The following is a 19,334-nucleotide window of genomic DNA, read 5'->3' on the forward strand; positions in this document are numbered from 1 at the left end:
GTGTGGGGCTTCTCTGTTAGCTACTGTCGCTGAAAGTTGCATGTCCTGTTAGGACTTCTCGTGTTCCTGGCTAAGCTTTTCAAGTGTGTCACTATCACATAGGAGAAACTCAATTAAATTGAAGAATTAATGGGAGCTTGCTGGGGCTGGAGAGATGACTTAGCAGTTAAGGCACTTGCCTGCAAAGCCAAAAGACCAAGGTTCAATTCCCCAGGACCCATGTAAGCCAGATGCACAAGGGGGCACATGAGTCTGGAGTTCATTTGCAGTGGCTGGGGGCCCTTGTGTGCCCATTCTCCCTCTCTCCTCTCTGCCTCTTTCTCACTCTCTACCTCTCAAATAAGTAAATAATTAAAACCTTTTAGAAAATAGGAGTTTGCTTAATTGAAAAGTGAGAAAGAGAATTGCTTAGTAGGAACTCACGACTATTGAGGCAATAGATACAGGTGCATGGAATTTGAGAATGTTGGTTAACTCTAGGTTATAGCATATCTTAACTACCTGTAATATCCTAATTGTGCTTAACATATTGTGAATTTTAACACATTTATACTTTCTTTATTATGATGTAGAAGTGTTGTTTCTACTTTTAAAATGTTTTATTTTTATTTTTAATGCTATGTTTTAAAATACAAATTAAGAATCCAAATAGACAGTTTCCCAAAGATACTTTTACCAATTCATAACAGAGCCAGGATTTGAATGATGAACCACACTGCAGCTAAACATGGAACAAATGAAATGAAAAGAAAAATTTCTTCACATTAAATTTAAAAACTAATAATAGGGTTAGAGAGATGGTTCAGTTAAGTCATTTGCTGTAAAGCCTAATGCTTTAGTTTGATTCCCTAGTATGCATGTAAAGCCAGATACATACTCCCTCTCCCTCTCTCTTTCTCCCTAACCCTCTCACACATACCTCTTTAATCCCAGCACTCCTGAGGCCAAGGTAGGAGGATTGCTGTGAATACAAAGCCAGTCTGAGACTACATAGTGAATTCCAGGTCAGTTTGGGCTAAAGTGAAATTCAACCTCAAAATAATAAAAATACAAAATAATAAAAATACACAGAGTAGAACTGAGGCCGATTATAGGGACTCTCCTTTCCTGAAGCTCCAGGGTAGGAATTAGTCATTGTAAGACTGCTGGTAAATAGTTTTAAATCTCTATTAATGATAAGTCGTATTGTAATACCCCTATTAATGTTTATTTTTTTTCTTTAAATAGGCTAAGGAATTGGAGGTGGGATAATTTGACTCATTTTTATGCCAGATATTAGCTTCTTCTGGGGTGTCCCATTGCCTTAAACAAAAGAATATCAACTAAGCAACCAGCCAGACAGCACTTCCTCTGGCACTGGCGGCTTGGAGCCCTTCCTAGGTGCCTCGAGGAAGTCACACAGCATAGCTGCTTCTTACTAAAGCCCAGCTAGGGTTCCACAAGGCACTAGCCTGGCCTTGATGGCCACTGCTTTCTACACAGGCCTCAGTAAACTGTAGTTTTACTCTTCAGCTAGTTTGGGAGAGGACCAGAGATTGGTGGAACCATAGCATGAGAAGTTATGCTATGATTGGTGAAAGTACCCTTGCAACATCACTTTCAGGCTATATAAACAGATCACTTTGAAATCACCCTCTTGTACTGTCCTGTTATCTCTCTCTCTTTTTTCTGGGTTTTCCAGATAGGGTCTTGCTCTAGCCCAGGCTGACCCTGGAATTCACTATGTAGTGTCACGGTGGCCTCAAACTCACGGCAATAATCTCTCCTTCCTCTTCCTTTCAAGTGCTGGGATTATGGAATTAAAGGTGTGTGCCACCACATCTTGATCAGATGGTCCTTTTTTTTTTGCCTACTTTTGATTTTAATTTTTAGTTGAGTAGGCTAAGCCAGAATCGGGGAGAAGGTGGTGAGAGACTTTAGAGTGGTGGCGGCAGTGAAGGCAGCAGTAATGAACTTGGCAGAAGGGAGAGCACACAGATGAGGGCTTCAGGAACGTGGCCAGGGCAGAGGTGACACGGCACAGAGACCACAGACACACTGGGGACTGTGAAGAGCTAAAAAGGAGAAACGATGCGCTCTGAGCACAGAAACGCTCCAGGGAGCTTTCAATTTACAGAGCATGATCTCAGATACCCCATATTCTAAATGTACAGTATACCTACGGGAAAGCTTGACACTTCTCACTGGAGGTGGAGGGCCTGACAGCCATGAGATCTGTGATACATGCAGCCCCTGCCTGCTGTGCTTTCTGCTACTGGGAGGCCAGGGTTGCATCAGCAGCGCTGGGGCTGTTGGTGATTAAAGCCAGGGTAATAACCCTAATTGCCTTGAGGCATCAATTTCTGGATTTTAAAACCCAGATCACAACGCTCCTAACTCAAGAGTTTGGAGTAGTCGGCATCCTCCAGGCCAGCCCTCGGCCTGGGCACTCAGGGGCCTCTAAGTTCTAGCAGTTATCCTCACCCATCCTTCACATCTGTCTGAGTAAAGGGAAAGAACCAGATGATTGGTAACAGAGGGAGGGTTGTGCTAAGCCTCTGTCCTAAATCTGAATGTGTGGAGATGGCAAGGGGAAAGGCTAGTGAATGCGTATTCCTTTGGGAAAAGGTGTGCCAGGGCTCTGGAGAAAATCCTAGAGATTTTGGAACGAGATTGATGGAAAGGAACATTTAGTAACACAAAACAGATCAGAATCTGTAATTGGTTAATAGAATATTAATGCCTTAAGACTTCCTTGTCTGCTTCTCAGGGTGGACATGAGACCCAAGGTGGAAGCATGTGACTGAAATAGGTGTGGAAGTGGAAACCATGCATCTTGTGGCTAGATTATTGATTGCAGCGCATGGATATTGACCACCAACTTTAGTTATGGTAGTATGCTGGAATGAGGAGAAATGGGTTTTGAAGGAATGACCTGAAAGCAGATAGATAAGTTTTATTATGAAAGGTGATGTAGCTTAGTGAAATGAACTTCAGTGAAGATAGGTTTCTGCTCGTGAAAGAGAAACAGTGAGACAGAAGTCAGAGTGGAAGGACGGCAGGGGTCCTTCTGTGTACATTACCCTGATTCTGAATATATGCAAAAGAGCTGTTCTGTAAATCAGTTGATGAAGGATAAAAGGTTGTGGAGATTGATATGATAATGTTCTGTTTAGAAATAAGGAAGCATGTCAGTTAAATAAGAAGAACACAAACACAAGAGTGCACATGGTACAAAGGCGAAGATGAGGAGGGAATCAAGAGGTGCGTGGGGCTGGAGAGATGGCTTAGTAGTTAAGGCACATGCCTGTGAAGCCCAAGGACCCAGGTGTGATTGTACATGTCCCACGTAAGCCAAATGCACATGGTGGCGCATGCACTTACATTTGCAGTGGCTAGAGGCCCTTCCACACACATTCTCGTTCTCTGTCTCTCTCTCTCTCCCTCTCCCTTTCTCTCTCTGTCTCTAATAAATAAATAAATAAAAATAAATCTGAAAAAAAAAAAGAGTTGTGTGATGAAATAAGTGGAGAGCACTGATAGACAAGAACAGTGCACAGCTGTGTGAGCAAGAGGCTGAAAAGGATATTTCATGGGCAGAGGAAACTGGGATATGAAAGCTACAGTCATAGAGATACTAGATACTGTGGAGTTTAGTGGCTTCCAGGTGTAAATGTACTTTGATGTGAGCGTGTTTTCCTCTTTCTTTGTCAAACACTACCATGACTCGATTATTTTTATTTAAGCCTAGTCAGAGGGTCAAAGTTCTTTGGGTGTTGGGATTGCACAGTTTTTTTTTTTTTCTTAATTCAGTATGCAGTTGGATAAAATCAACTGAGTTTATATATTTTTTAGCTTTCCTTAATAGTATTATTCTTAAAATATTTGATATATTTTCAAAGTTTGAAGAAATAGTCTATATTAACTTAACATTTAGAATTTGGGATTTTTATATCATAACCTTTTGTTTATTAGAACACATGTTTGCTTAATGAATTAATTTGCATTTTCATTTCTATACTTTAAATAAATCTGGTCTTAGCACTTTGGTAACAGTAATTTAAATCAGTTGGATGTGTAGATCCACTTGTTCCACAGTATCTAGAAATGAACTTGTGCTTTACATAATAAAGGTAATATTATCAAACAATTTTATTAGAAAATTCAATAAATCTTAGCACATAAGTGTTTTTTGTATATCATATTCATGCTTCTATTGATGTGTATACATCTAATGTTTAGCTCAAAGTGCATTTTTTTCTGTTTTTATTTTTGGAAAGAAAGATAAAAGTTGGAATATGAATTCCTGTTGTTAAAACTGTATAGAACTGAGAACTCAAATTCTCTATACTTGGTGTTGCCTTGATTTAAAATGGGGACATTAATGTCATCAGAGTGTTGGGGGTGATTAGGGCAGCCAGTCTTACTTTTAGATATATCTGCTTCTCAAGTCTTATTGAACAAATATCTGTCTCTGTAATTCAAACCCATTATCTGCAATTCCACCTCCTGGAATTATATTAGAAAGTTGAAAATTTCTTAGGACTAAATTTCACAGTGAGATAAATTTTTGATACTTCTGCAACAATCTTACGTTTGAAATTCACTGATACCTTTTTTCTTACTTTCACCAAAAACAAAAATTGAATAGCTACAGTACACCAGGCAAGGCCACCTGAAAGTCCCCTGACCAAGATTAATCATCAGATCAATCCTGTGTGTCTCAGAGCAGGTCTGTTTTAATATTGTTCCTATACTCTGGTATGGGCAAGGAGCTGCCTGTGGGAAGCATGAACCTCCTGTGACTCTAGCAGGTAATTTCAGAAATCAGCAGCTGAGGCCCAGGTTCAATTACAAAATCCTTCTAATTGATGGTCTTTGAGGCCTGTTCTTAGTAACAGCACATCATGTTTTACTATCCTGCCATGTGTGAGAATACTGTTGCTGAAGGGTCTGATGTACACTTGGCCTCAAAGAATGAAGGGTGAATATAAATCTACAAATAGATGGCAGCTAAGAGAATTCCTGCTCATGTCGCCTTCACAGCCACACCTCCACTGCAGTGATATGGTAAACTGTCCATAAATTACATTTCACCAAGACAACCTCATTAATATAGGCTTTTGTGATGTGTTTTGCCTTTGTGGTTTTTAATGGTTAATTTTTTAATATAACACAAAACAACTTATGTTTTATATTTTCAATGCTTGCAGAGTCTTCATATTTGACTCCCCCAGTTAGAAGAAAAGCAGGACATTTACACCCTGTTTCAAAGATATGTGAATAACACTTGTTGATCCTATATTTTTGCTTAGACTGTAAGATCAAAATTTCTTATGGTAGTTGTTTAATGTCTTTTTCAACTTCATTTTCATTCTAAGGTGGTAGAAGTTACTCCCTTTGCTTTCAGTTATATAATTGTATTATAGTTGTATCACATTGCTTACAGATTTTAGGTTGTTCTACTCTTAGAATCTGCCTCCTGACTTTCAGATATCACATTTGGTGATTGGATAAACTTAGAACAACAAATTTGTTTCTGGCTATATTAGAATAGGACATGCTGTTTTATACCTGCCATTTAGCAGCAGAATAAATGCTATTCTTGGCCTTGAAAATGCCCTTACATTCTTGAAGCTCGTGTTAGTCAGCCGGTCGTCAGCTGATGTGACTCTACATTTTTACCTGTGTCATTAATCACTCATTCAGAATTCTCCTTTGTACTGTTTGCCAGTTGTTTCCAAAACAAACATGTTTTCTGGCTTTGTGTGCAAAGGAAAGTAAAGGAGATTTTAAAGAACATGATAGACAGGTTTTCAGGGTTTTTTTCCTTCATATTAATGCTAATTGTGATAGTATTACATGGAATTTTGATGAATATATTAATAAATAGTTTATACAAGGGACTTGGTCTTTAGTCCTAATGGCCTCAGAGAATTCACAAACCTGAGTAGAAGACACCACAAAATTAAGGAGAAATTTCTCATGAAAGTTTGTATGTGAATTTACCTAGCACTAAATAGTCCTGATACCTTTATTTTGTGTTTTGTTAACCACATCAATAAAATTACCTCTATCACCTAACATGTTTTTTGGTTCCATCATTCTGTGTATAATAATCAACTCTGTGTCAAAATGAATAATATATTTACCTGATTGCATATATATTCTTAGCCACTAGTTCTGTTCATCAGTTAGAAAAGACCATGAGTCCTAGCTTATGTATATTTTTTAGTGTGCAAGGGGGAGAGGGTGGTTTGAGGTAAGGTCTCACTCTAGCCCAGGGTGACCTGGAACTCTGTAGTTCGAGGATGGCCTCAAACTCATGGTGTTCCACCTACCTCTGCCTCTCAAGTGCAGAGATTAAAGATGTGTACCACCAATTTTAGTTGTAACTAAAATTCTTAAGTCAATTAACCATAAGTTAGGCTAAACACAGGATTTTCCATTCCTGAAAAGTATGGCATTTACTCACCTAATCATGGCTTCTAAGTCAGAGAAGAAAACATACCTGGGCAAAGAAATTTATGCCTCTGATCCCAGCGCTAGGGAGACAGAGGCAGGAGGAGTGCCATGAGCTTGAGGTCATGTGTGTGTTCAGCCTGAGAATAGATTATACATCAACTTAGCAATGAAATTTTTCTTTATTTTTCTTTGATTTTTTTATTTTTCCCTTTTTGTGGCGTTGATTTTCAATTTAATAAAACAGGAATTTCTCTTAGTTTATGGACTTTTCTTTTTATTGTAGCCTATGCTTTCATTATTGGTTTTATGTGAATGGGATTATAAAGCACATTTTAACGCATAAAAGTCTTGATAACTAGTCCGTGATTTAGGCATGAGAGTGTCAGCAGGTTAGATGTACTGACATTTGTGCCAGGTGAAAGTTATTTGGAATGTTGTGCCAAAATGAACAGAAGACATTTTAACTACTTCTCTTTAAAGAAAAGTTTTTGGTCAATATAATCATACAAATATCAAATTCCTCTTAACACATATAATTCAAGTCTTTTTCTGTCATTACAAAAGCAAAAACTAAAGGCATGTCTTAATGAAAAACTAATTTAATGGCCTACTTTTATATAGTAAAATAATGTAAATTAAAATGAACTCTAATGTTCAGTGTTACAAATGAAAATCCAGGAAGTTATAAACTTACATATTTAAAGTGTTTATAGTTAAAGTAAAAAGGAAAATAAACTACTAATTTCCTTATCTCATTTCCCAATATTTATTTCTCTAAATACTGGTAGTAGTATATTATAACATGCATATATAAGCATGCAGAAAAAAGTGAGCTGGCATAATACCAATCTGTCATCAGTAAATAAATAAACTAAAAATATATGTTTCAGTAACAGTCAGTGAAACAAGGAAGTTAATCATAGTAAGATATCATACCCTTAAGTATGTCTAATTAAATATAAAATTTTTACTCATCATGGTATGATAATATAACCAATTTTGTGAAAATATATTTTAGTGTTTATTCCAAGTTCAAGTGAATATTTTTACTATGATATTTTAATTTTTATATTTTTACTACCTTGAAGCAATCACATGTAAAAAATCTGCTGAGTATAATCTTGGAATTTACACAGTAAACAGATCACCTATCTGAAATTCCTCTGTGTTAGAATACAAGGTCAGTGTTCTCTGATCACATGAGGCAAACTTGAGTGCTATCTAAATAAGTCCTTGCTACTCTCTTTCTTTCCTCTTTGTTGGTCTGTACTCCTAGTGCACATATACACATCACCCCCCCCTTTTTTTTTGTTTATCGAGGTAGGGTCTCACTCTAGCCCAGGCTGACCTGGAATTCACTATGGAGTCTCAGGGTGGCCTCAAACTCATGGTGATCCTCCTAACTCTGACTCCCAAGTGCTGGGATTGAAGGCATGTGCCTTTAAAAAAAAAAAAAAAATTAAAAAAAAAGGAACAAAATTTCCAGTCAAAGGAATTGAACAAATAGTCAAAATTTTGTTTAAAATACATGTAAAAAATAAACATTCAAAAACTGATGGTCAGATTTTATCTCTATTTTTTGTTAAAAGATTTTTTATTATTTATGTATATAGTGTGCATACATCGTTAGCCTTCTCCCTGTTGCCTCCCCCTTAGAGTGTGGATGTTGCATTGAGGGGGTGGCCTTCAGTTATGGGGGAGAGGCAACGTCTCTGTGCATAAATATGGCTCTAACAATCTTTCTGCCCCCTCTTCTGCAAATTTCCCTGAGCCATGTTGGGTTCATTTTAGGTCTATTTCAGTGACGGGAGGTCTTAGGAACCTCTATGTCTCTGGATATCTGATTTGGTAGGAGTTGAGTATTCTCTGTGTCTGTCTCCTTCACCCTTGTGCTGATACCAGGTTCACCAAGAAAGCATCTTTTGCTTATTACCCACTAACTCTATGGCTTCAGCTGGTGCCTAGGTGGGGTGCGATGGGCTGATACTCAGGTTCTGCATACATCTGAAAAAGAGAAGCAAATTCTCCATTGGCGAGAGAAGCCAAAGCAAGATACATGGATACCCATCATCTTTTTAGAGAGAATTTAAAAGGTTCAGGCCCTCTTGTAGCTCACTATTGGTGGGAGCTTAATATTGGAGAGCAGGCTCAGTTTTGGATATAGTTCTGACTTGGTTCCCTGTTCCAGGTATGGGTTCTGTTCCACTTAGAGGATCTGTTAGCCAAATCAAGAGCAGTTGGTAATCTACCATGCCTGTGTACTACTGTTGCACTTGTGTGAGCATCATGTCAGGTTGATTGATGTTGAGTAGCCCAATAGTTGCATAGACAGATGTTGGTCATACCCCCAGTCACTCATGTAACACCTTCTGGCACTAGATAAGCTAACTGTCTGGGGATTGACTCTCTTCTGGTTTCCAGCCAGGTTGCTCCATGTTCCATCCCAGAAGCATTGGGTGTCTTCAGCAGTAGGGTCTTACCATTAACCTTTGATGGGTCATCAAGTACTCTGACAAAATTCTGTCTTTTTTGGGGAAAACTTGAAGGTCTCTCTGATCAACCACTTATTGTGGATGTTACCCACATGCTGGTACTGGGAGTTACAGGTCATTGCCAAGGGAGAAGAAGGAGAAAAGTATAGGTAATATAGAAGAGAAAGAGAGAGAGAGCAACAGGAGAAAATTAAGGATAGTCTTTATCATACCCTCTCCAGACCCCTGTGAATCAGGTATTCTCTCTTAGCACCTGATGAAGGTTTGACTCTTTCATATGTCTTTTAGGATGTAGGATTTTATGGTACCATTTCCATTTGGGGCCAGTTTTTTTGTCTCCCTTCACCCTTACCCTCCTCTCCCATTCCACCCTCCCTATTTTCCAGTCCTCTAGATGTTTATTAGTTATGTCAGCATCATGGGCAGATTTAGGTTAGGAGCCACAGATTAGTGAGACCATGTGATGACTTTATTTCTGTGATTGGGTGAGTTTGCTGAGAATGATCTGTTCCAAGTTTGAACATTTTTCTTCAAATATCATTGTCTTTTTTTTTTTTTTTTCTTTTTTTGGTATTTTGAGATAGGGTCTCACTCTAGCCCAGGCTGACCTGGAATTCACTATGGAGTCTCAGGGTGGCCTTAAACTCATGGCAATCCTCCTACCTCTGCCTCCCGAGTGCTGAGATTAAAGGCGTGCACCACCACGCCCGGCAAATTCGGTCATTTTTCCTTGCTGCTGTGTAGAATTCCATCATGTAGGTATACCACATCTTAGTTATCCATTTGTCTAATGATGGACATCTGGTTTGATTCCAGCTCTTAGCTATTATGAATTGAGAAGCTATAAACATGGTTGAGCAAATATCTCTGAACTGAGGTTTGGAACTTTTAGGATAAATACCTAGTAAGGGAATAACTGGGTCTTTTGGTACCGGTAGAGTCAACCTTTTTAGGAGTCTCCATATTTCTTTCCATAGTGATTGTATCAGTTTGCATTCCCACCAACAGAGAATGAGGGTTCCTGTTTCTCTACAATCTTGCCAGCATTTATTGTCATTAGATTTGTTAACGTTTGCTATCCTTACTGGGGTAAGGTGGGATCTCGTGGCTGTTTTAATTTGCATTTCCCTGATGATTAGGGGTGTCGAACATTTTCTTACGTGTGTGTTTGCCATCTGTGTTTCTTCCTCTGAGAACTCCCTGTGCAGTTCTCTGCCCCATTTTGTGAGTGAATTGTTTGACTTTTTATTGTTTAGGTTTTTGAGTTCTTTGTAGATGCTAGAAATTAGGCCTGTGTATGGTGTGTATCCAGCAAAGATTTTCTCCCATTTTGTGAGAAATCTATTGGCTCTGCTTATTGTTTGTTTGCCTGTGAAAAAGCTTTTCAGCTTCCTGAGGTCCCAAAGGTTGAGTGATTGTTTAATTTCCGGAGCTACTGGGGTTTTGTTCAGAACTCTTTTCCCACTCCTATATAATGGAAAGTTCCTCCTATTTTCTCTTCTAGGAGTAGAAGAGTTTCTGGTCTAATATTGAGGTCTTTGATCCATTTGGACTTGATTTTTATGCATGGTGAAATGTGTGGATCAAGTTTCATTTTTCTGCATATGGCTATCCAGGTTTTTCAGACCATTTGTTGAAGATGCTATCTTTTTTCCAGTCTATACCGTTAAGGCCTTTGTCAAATATCAAGTAGCTGTAGTTACGTGACCCAAAATCCAGGTCCTTGATTTTGTTCCATTAGTCTATGTTACTGGTTTTGTGCCAGTAACATGTTTGTATTACTGTGGCTTTGTAGTATAGCTTTATATCAGGTTTGGTGATGCCTCCAGAGGTGTTTATTTTGCTGAGGCTATTCTTGGCTATCAGAGGCCTTCTGCCATTCTATATAAATTTTGAGAGTATTTTTTCTATCCCTGTGAAGAAAGATTTTGGGATTTTTATTGGCATTGCATTAAATCTATATATTGCTTTAGGTAAGATTGCCATTTTCACAATGTTAATTCTGCCTATCGAGGAGGATGGGAGGCCTTTCCATTTTCTCAAGTCCTCCTCAGTTTCTTTCTTGAGTGTTTTTGTTTTCACTGTAAGGGTCTTTCACCTCTTGGTTAATGTTACTCTGAATCTCTGGGTTCGGAATAACATATTTTATTGATTGATTGATTGATGCTATTGAAAATGAGACAATGTCACCTATTTCTTTCTCTGTATCTTTGTCTTTTTCATATAGAAAGGCTACTGACTTGTGTGCATTGATTTAGTATTTGGCTACTTTACGGAAGGACTTAATCACTTTTTAGAGTTTTGAGATGGAGCTTCTTGGGTCACTTATGTATAGAATCATGTCATCTACAAATAGGGCTAACTTAACTTCTTCCTTTCCAATTTGTATCCCTTTTATTTCTTTATTCTGTCTTTATGTTTGAGCTAGATCTTCCAGTACTATGTTGAAGAACAGAGGTGGAAGTGGACATGCTGATCTTGTTTCTGATGTCAATGGGAATTCCTTCAGTTTCTCCCCCATTTGAGTATTATTTGGGCTTTAGGATCTTTATATATGCCCTTTATTATGTTAAGATATAGACCTTCCATGTCTCTTCTCCCCAGTGGTTTGATCATGAAGAGATGTTGTATTTTGGGAAAGGTCTTTTCTGCATCTATTGAGATGATCATGTGGTTTTTGTGTTTAAGCTTATTTATGTGGTGCATTACATTGACAGATTTCCATATGTCAAACCATCCCTGTGTTCCTGGGATGAAGCCTACTTGAATCAGGTGGGTAATGCTCTTGATGCACTATTGAATTTGGTTTGCGAGGATTTTGTTCAGGATCTTTGCATCTCAGTTAATCAGGGAAATAGGCTTACAGTTTTCTTTTATTGTGGCATCTCTGCCTGGTTTTGGCATAGGATGATACTAGATTCATAGAAGGAGTTGGGGAGCTTTCCCTGTTCTCCAACTGTGTGGCACAATTTGAGAAAAATTGGTTTCAGTTCTTCCATGAAGGTTTGATAGAATTTAGCTGATAAGGCACCTGGCCATGGACTCGTCTTTTTAGGGAGGTTTTTGATTACCCTTTCAGCCTTGATGGTTTTGATAGGTTTGTTTAGGAGATTCATCTGCTCTTAGTTGAGCTTTGGTAGGTGGCATGTGTCTAGGAATTGATCCTTTTCATCCATATTATCCAATTTTGTGAAGTAGGGATTTTTGAAGTCAGTCCTGATTATTCTCCCAATTTCACGTATGTTTGTTGTGAGCTCTCCTCTTTCATTTCCAGTTTTGTTAAAATTTGAAGCTTTTTTTTTCTCTTGATCAAATGAGCCTGGGGCTTATCAATCTTGTTTATTTCTTCAAAGAACCAGCTCTTTGTTTCATCAATTTTCTTAATTCTTTTCTTAGTTTCCAATTCATCAATTTCTCCTCTCATCTTAATTATTTCTTTCCATCTGGAGCATTTTTGAGTTGGATACTTCTTGTTTTTCCAATGCCTTTAGGTGGATGATTAGTTTATTGATTTGGGATCTCTCTCTCTTTGTAATGAAGGCATTTAGAACAATGAATTTTCCCATAAGGACTGCCTTTATTGTGTCCCATAAGATTTGGTACATTGTGTTCTCATTGTCATTCATTTCTATGAATTTTGAAATTTCATTTCTATTTCACCCACTACCCCCTTATTGTTTAAGAGTGTGTTGCTCAGTTTCCAGGAGATGGTTGGGTTTCTAGAACATCTTTTGTTGCTAGTTTCTAACAATACAGCATGGTGATCTGATTTCAAGCTGGAAATTATGTCGATCCTCCTAAATGTATGGAGGCAGGCTTCATGACCCAGTATATGATCTATTTTAGAGAAGGTTCCATGGACCTCTGAGAAGAATTTGTAATCTGTGGATTTGGGGTAGAATGTTCTGTAGGTGTCCGTTAGGTGTAATTGGTCTATGGTGTTGCTGCGCTCTCTCACTTCCCTGTTAATTTTCTGTTTGATGATCTATCTATTGCTGATAGTGGAGTATTGAAGTCCCCAAGTATGATGGTGTTGGTGGTTATTTCTGTTTTATTGTCAAGTAGATTTTATGAATTGTGGTGCACCTGTATTTGGTGCATAAAGATTAATGATTGTGATATCCTCTTGTTGGATCATTCCCTCGATAAGTAAGAAGTAGCCTTCCTTATCTTTTTTGATTACTTTTGCTTTGAAGTCTATTTTATCTGATGCAAGTATAGCTACACCTGCTGGCTTCTTATTTCTGTTTGCTTGGAATATCATTTTCCACCCTTTCTCCCTGAGGAGGTGTCTGTCTTTAGTGGTGAGGTGAGTTTTTTGAAGACAGCAGATTGAGGGGTCTAATTTTCTGCTCTACCCTGTTAACTTACATGTCTTGATGGGTGACTTAAGGCCATTAATATTTAGGAAAAAACTGTGAGGTTTGGTTTAATACCTGCCATGCAGTGGTGGTTTATGTGGTTTGGTGTTTTCTTGGTCTTTTCAGTTTTTGTGCCTTCTTGAAGTTTGGTTATTGTGGTTTGCTTCTGATAGGCACTTGAAGTTGGTTATTTGAGTCTTCTGTGTGGAGCATTCCTGAAGTACTCTCTGTAGGTTTGGCTTTGTGTTTATATAGTTGTATAGCTGAGTTTTATCATGGGAAGTTTTTCTTTCACCATCTATTATAAGGGATACTTTTACTGGGTAGAGTAGTTTGGGTTGGAAGCCATAAGTTCTTAGAGCTTTCAGTGTTCCATTCCAGGCCTTTATGGCTTCTAGAGTTTCCATTGAGAAGCCTGAAGTCATTCTGATGGCTTTTCCTTTATATGTAATATGTTGTCTCTCCTTAGCTTCCTTTAGGACTTTGTCTTTGTGATTGATGTTTAGAGTTTTAATGATATATGTCTTATGTTTGATGTCTTGGAGAATTTCTGCTTTGGTCCAGTCTGTTTGGAGTTCACCTAGCTTCTTGTAACTTGATGGGGCTTTGTTTTGAGAGAGTGGGAAAATTTTCTTTGATAATTTTGTTGAATAAGTTCTCCATGCCTTTGCTCTGAATTTATTCCCCTTTTAGTATTCCCATGATCTGAATATTGGGATGCTTAAGGGTATCCCCCAGTTCCCTCATATTCTGTTCACAGAAAATTTTGAAATTGTTGATACTTATTGATTTATGAACTGTTTCTTCTTTTGTCTTCCAATTCTGAGTTTCTATCCTCTACATGACTGACTCTATTCTTGAGAGCTTTCATAGACTTTTGGGCTTGTTCAGTTTGGTTCGTATTTTCTACTGTTTTTTAATATATAGTTTCCAACCCTCTGTCAAGTTCCCTTTTCACGTCATTTTCTGATTTTCTTAATGCTTCTTGGAATTCATCCTTGTGTGTGTGTGTGTGTGTGTGTGTGTGTGTGTGTGTGTGTGTGTGTATCTTCATTGAGCTTAGCCAGCTGGTTATTGACGACCTCTTTTTTAATTTTTTTTTTATTTTTATATATTTATTTGAGAGTGACAGACAGAGAGAGAAAGAGGCAGAGAGAGAGAGAGAGAGAGAGAGAGGGGGGGGGGGGCATGCCAGGGCTTCCAGCCACTGCAAACAGACTCCAGACATGTGTGTCCCCTTGTGCATCTGGCTAACGTGGGTCCTGGGGAATTAAGCCTTGAACCAGGGTATTTTGGCTTCACAGGCAAGCACTTAACCGCTAAATCATCTCTGATGACCTCTTTTTTTTTTTCTCTCCTTCAGATCATTTAACTGTCTTTGGAACACTTCCTGGTTCTTTTCTAGTAGGTTTAATCTAGTGAGCATGCCATTCATACAATTATTGGTCCTTTGTTGAGTTTCTGCAACTTCTGCTATTTGTTTGGCCAGGGTTGCATAAAGTTTGTTTCTTCATTTTGAGATCCTGATCCCATTGTCTCATCTATGTTTTGATTAGAGACCTCTATTGTGGGACTGGGCAATCTATCTGGGTTTACTTACATCTAATTTTTGTGCTATTCCTTTTTTGCTGTGGTCTGCCCATCACAATGTTTCACAAAGCTTAGAGTTTGGGACACTAGCTTGCTAGTTATGGATGGGGGGGGCATCACTGAGTGGGACAGTGTTCACCCAGGGAATTCAGAAAGGCCAGGGTGGAGACACTAGCCTGTTCTCTGTTCTGGGGTGGGAGGGGCAGCAGCGAGTGGGGTGGCATTTGTGCAATGGGCTCAGATGGGCTGGGCAGGAAAGGCAACTGGGCTGGGGGTCTCCTGCAGGGGTCAGCAAGGCTTGAGGTAACAGCGACTGGGCCACACAATCGCCTTGGGGTGGGGGAGCTGCAAGGCCAGAAGGGAAAGCTGATCACACACGCCTGCAGGGAAAGCAATAGTGGGCAGGAAGGTGGTTGTGCAGGCCCACTGGGACAGCAAGGCTGGGCGGGATTGTGATTATGCACACCTGTGGGGTCAGCAAGGCTTTGGGGTGGGGGGGGAGGGAGCCATTGTGGGGCAGAGGACAGCGAGACTGGGTAGAAGGGCGATTGCTTGCATGGGCAGGGAACAGCCAGGCTGGGTGGGAATGAGATCACCTGCACCCGTGGGGAAAAAGCAAGGCTGGGCGGGAATGACAATTGCTTGGGCGGGTGGAGGACAGACAGGCTGAGGGGAGGGAGGGGACATTGATCGCACACCCCATGAGGGACAAGGCTGAGCCGATGGGGATCTCAAGCGCAGGGGTCAAGGGTGGGCTGAACGCTGTGGTGGAGCTCTGCCCAGTGGCGGGAAAGCCTAGGGTGGAGGACCGGGCCTGCTAGCTTGGGTTCACGTGGCCTGCAGTTAGTGCAGGAGGGACCTCCTGTTGGGACTGCAGCTAGGAAGGCTGCATGAGGGGATGGGCCCTGGTGGGCTACCCAACAGTGTGGGAATCAGTGGATTCCCTATTTTGCTCTTCCACACTCTTCCACTGGAAGCCTACTGTGATCAGTAAACCCCTAAACAAAATACACTCCCCTCAACCTTAAGGGTCTTACTCTTTCTTCCCCCTGAGATAAGGTGAGGTTGAGTGGATGCCATCTTGACTGGAAGTCAGATTTTATCTCTTAATGGCATTTTGAGGGTCTGTTTTTATATTTTTTACTGAAATATTGCTTCAGTTTTTTAAATTAATATCAATTAAAAGTTATTACTATAAAGCTGGGTGAGGTGGCACATGCTTTCAATCCCAGCACTCGGGAGGCAGAGGTAGGAGGATCGCCATGCATTACAGGCCACCCTGAGACTACATAGTGAATTCCAGGTCAGCCTGAGCCAGAGTGAGACTGTAACTCAAAACAAAACAAACAAACAAACAAACAAAAGTTATTACTTTGTAAACATATATGCATGTATTTACACCTGATTATATACTATATTCTCCAAAAATGGAGGGAAATGTCACTGAAAGTTTAAAGCAAGTTATTGTATTTGGATCCCAAAGTTGCTTTGTTGTAAAGGAGCTCTGATGTTTTCATGAGAACCTTTCTGCAGTTCTGGAAATTTGACTTAGGACAGATAATATAAAAACAGGCATGTTGTTATAACCTAGTGTCATAGATGCAGTGAACTCAGGGATCCTTTATACCACCATAAAGTTTCAGCATACATCCATGACTATTGATGGTCTATGCAAGACAGCGGGAAAATAGAAGCAGCCTAGATGTCAGTCAGCAGATAAGTGGGATAATCAAAATGTGGTACATATGTGCACAAAATGAAATTTTACACAAGAGTCCAGATAAAGTAAATTATGAAATTTGCCAGAAAATGAGTGGACCTGGAAAGCATTATATTAAACAAGGAGACCCAAATTCAGATCCCCAAACAGAATGTTGTCTCTCATGTGTGGATTCTAGCTTGTAAAATTTATATATGTATACAGAAGGGGGCAGACATAGGTAAGACCTAACAAACTAGAAAGGTAGCCAGGAGAGGGTAATAGGAGGCCACAAGGTAGAGGGGTGAGGAACAGCCACATTATACATGTAATATGTAAATAGAAAAGGGAAAGTTTGAAAATACCATAATATTACAAAAAAACTCTGCATATTAAAATAAATTTAAAAATTCAGTGAATGCAGTGGGATTCTACACACTGGAAATCTTTTAGGTGTGAGATGAAATACATAACACTATTAACATACATTTTTATATTTACATGGTTATTCGATTTTTGATTTTTCTAGGAGTCAAGTGAATGGTATGATGCTTTCCAGTGAAGTCTTAGCCTATGGTCTCTGGGAACCCAAATGACTCTAGAACCCTGTGCCAATGGAGTCTTGGTGAGTACCCACTTAGGACACTGCTCCTTTCTTATGCCTAGCTTTTTTTTTTTTTTTTTTTTCAGTCATGCCATTTGTTGGATTGGGACATCTCAATGTGAATGCAACTTCACCTGCATCTTTGGCTTAAATTTTCCCCAGGGTAAGAGGATGGTTATTGATATAGCTCCTAGTAGAGTCCATGGCTCCTATTTGACACTTTTTACTGGCTTGTTTCTGCCTATTCCTGTAATAAGCACAGATAAGACCCTGTGTTCAAATCTTGGCTCTCATGCTTACTGATTAAAATCTGCCCAAACTTCTGTTTTCTTTTGTTTCAAAATAAGGACAGGACCTTTTGCTCATTTTTGCTGTTGGTAACCATTATGCCCCAGCAGCACTATGATGGCTAGCCAGGAGAAAACTGGTTTCTCTGTTAGTTCCAGTCTGGTCTCTCCATGCCCTGTGACTAAAGACTGTGGTGTGTACAGATTACCCACAGTGGAATGGGGATGGGGAAGAGAGGATATGAATATAACCTTTAAAGAAATGAAAGTTAATTTTAAAAATATTTTTTGTAGTGGCTGTCATTAGAACTGTATTAATTCATGAGAAGAATATAGAATGAAATTTGGCACATGATAGAGACTAAATAAGCATAGTTATTATTATTATATTCATTACTTAAGTACTGTATTCCATAGACTTCTTTACTTCTTTTAGAATTCTATAAGATAACATCCAAAATTTAGGAATGAATGCCTTCAGGGCAGACACATTTTAATGTAACTACATCCTGTCAGTTTCATAATATTATGTCATCTAACTTTTTTATTTATTTTAATTTTCTCAATTTTTATTAACATTTTCCATGATTATAAAAAATATCCCATGGTAATACCCTCCCTCCCCCCCATTCTTTCCCCTTTGAAATTCCATTCTCCATCAAATCACCTCCCCATCTCAATCAGTCTCTCTTTTATTTTGATGTCATAATCTTTTCCTCCTCTTATGATGGTCTTGTGTAGATAGTGTCAGTCACTATGAGGTCATGGATATGCAGGCCATTTTGTGTCTGGAGGAGCATGTTGTAAGGAGGCCTACCCTTCCTTTGGCTCTTACATTCTTTCAGCCACCTCTTCTGCATTAGACCCTGAACCTTGAAAGGTGTGATCGAGATGTTACTCAGTACTCTAGTCACTTCTTTCCAGCACAGTGATACCTTCTGAGTCATCCCAAGGTCACTGCCATCTGAAAAGAGAAGATTCTCTACCCAAAATGAGAGTAGCGTTAATATAAGGGTATAAATATTAAGAGAAATGCTTACTGTGTAGTTTGATAAGCATAGTATATATACTTATCCAGACATCAGCAGATGTTACACCCCCAGGGCTCTTGACTACCCCTGTTTTAAGTTTTCAGTATCAGGGATGTATTCCCTCCCATGGAGCAGGCCTCCAGTCCAATGGGAGGGCAGTTGTTTTCCACCATGACAGATGTGCCACTATTGCACCTGTTGGCTCATTTGGGCTGGCTGGCCAATTATAAGGCTTGTAGTGTCCATTGTTGAGTATCTTCACTGGTGGTATCTCTTTCTCCGTTTGAACTACATGTAGAATGGTTTCTTCTAGCTTTCTGTCAGCTCATCTAACTTTAAAAAAAAAAAAAAGTTATTGTGTATGTGCACACATGCACTCACATGGACAAACCAAGGTGTCTTTTTTTAATATTTTACTTATTTGTTTATTTGAGAGAGGAAGAAAGAGGTAGACAGAGAGAGAGAGAGAATGGGCACGCCCGGGACTTTTGTCAGTGCAAACGAACTTCACAAGCATACGCTACCCTATGCATCTGTCTTCCATGGGTCCTCGGGAATTGATCCTGGATCCTTAGGCTTAACAGACAAGTGTCTTAACTGTTAAGCCATCTCTCCAATGCTCATATAACTTTTCAAGATGCCATACATTTAAATAATTCTTTCCTTTATGTGTTTGCATTTTCACAAATATGTAGATGAAGCACAATTTGCAGATTCTGTGGTTCATTCCATAGAATTCATTTGTCTTTCTCCCTTAGCAATCATGAATTGGGTCTGTAGTTTTGTTCTGATGTCGCTGTGTAAGCGTCTTGGCACCAGCAAAAGT

General features: G+C 39.2%; 1 protein-coding gene across 2 annotated transcripts in view; it reads left to right on the forward strand.

The window, feature by feature from the left end:
* Slc16a7 (solute carrier family 16 member 7) overlaps positions 1 to 19,334 on the forward strand; it is a 174,553-nt gene that overhangs the window by 50,543 nt on the left and 104,676 nt on the right. For both annotated transcript variants that reach the window (XM_045152693.1, XM_045152694.1), the window contains exon 2: positions 17,116 to 17,211. The gene's annotated coding sequence lies outside the window, so the exon portion shown is untranslated. The remainder of the gene's footprint in view (positions 1 to 17,115; positions 17,212 to 19,334) is intronic.

The sequence above is a fragment of the Jaculus jaculus genome, chromosome 6, assembly GCF_020740685.1.
Source record: "Jaculus jaculus isolate mJacJac1 chromosome 6, mJacJac1.mat.Y.cur, whole genome shotgun sequence".
In the NCBI taxonomy this organism is placed as follows: domain Eukaryota; kingdom Metazoa; phylum Chordata; class Mammalia; order Rodentia; family Dipodidae; genus Jaculus; species Jaculus jaculus.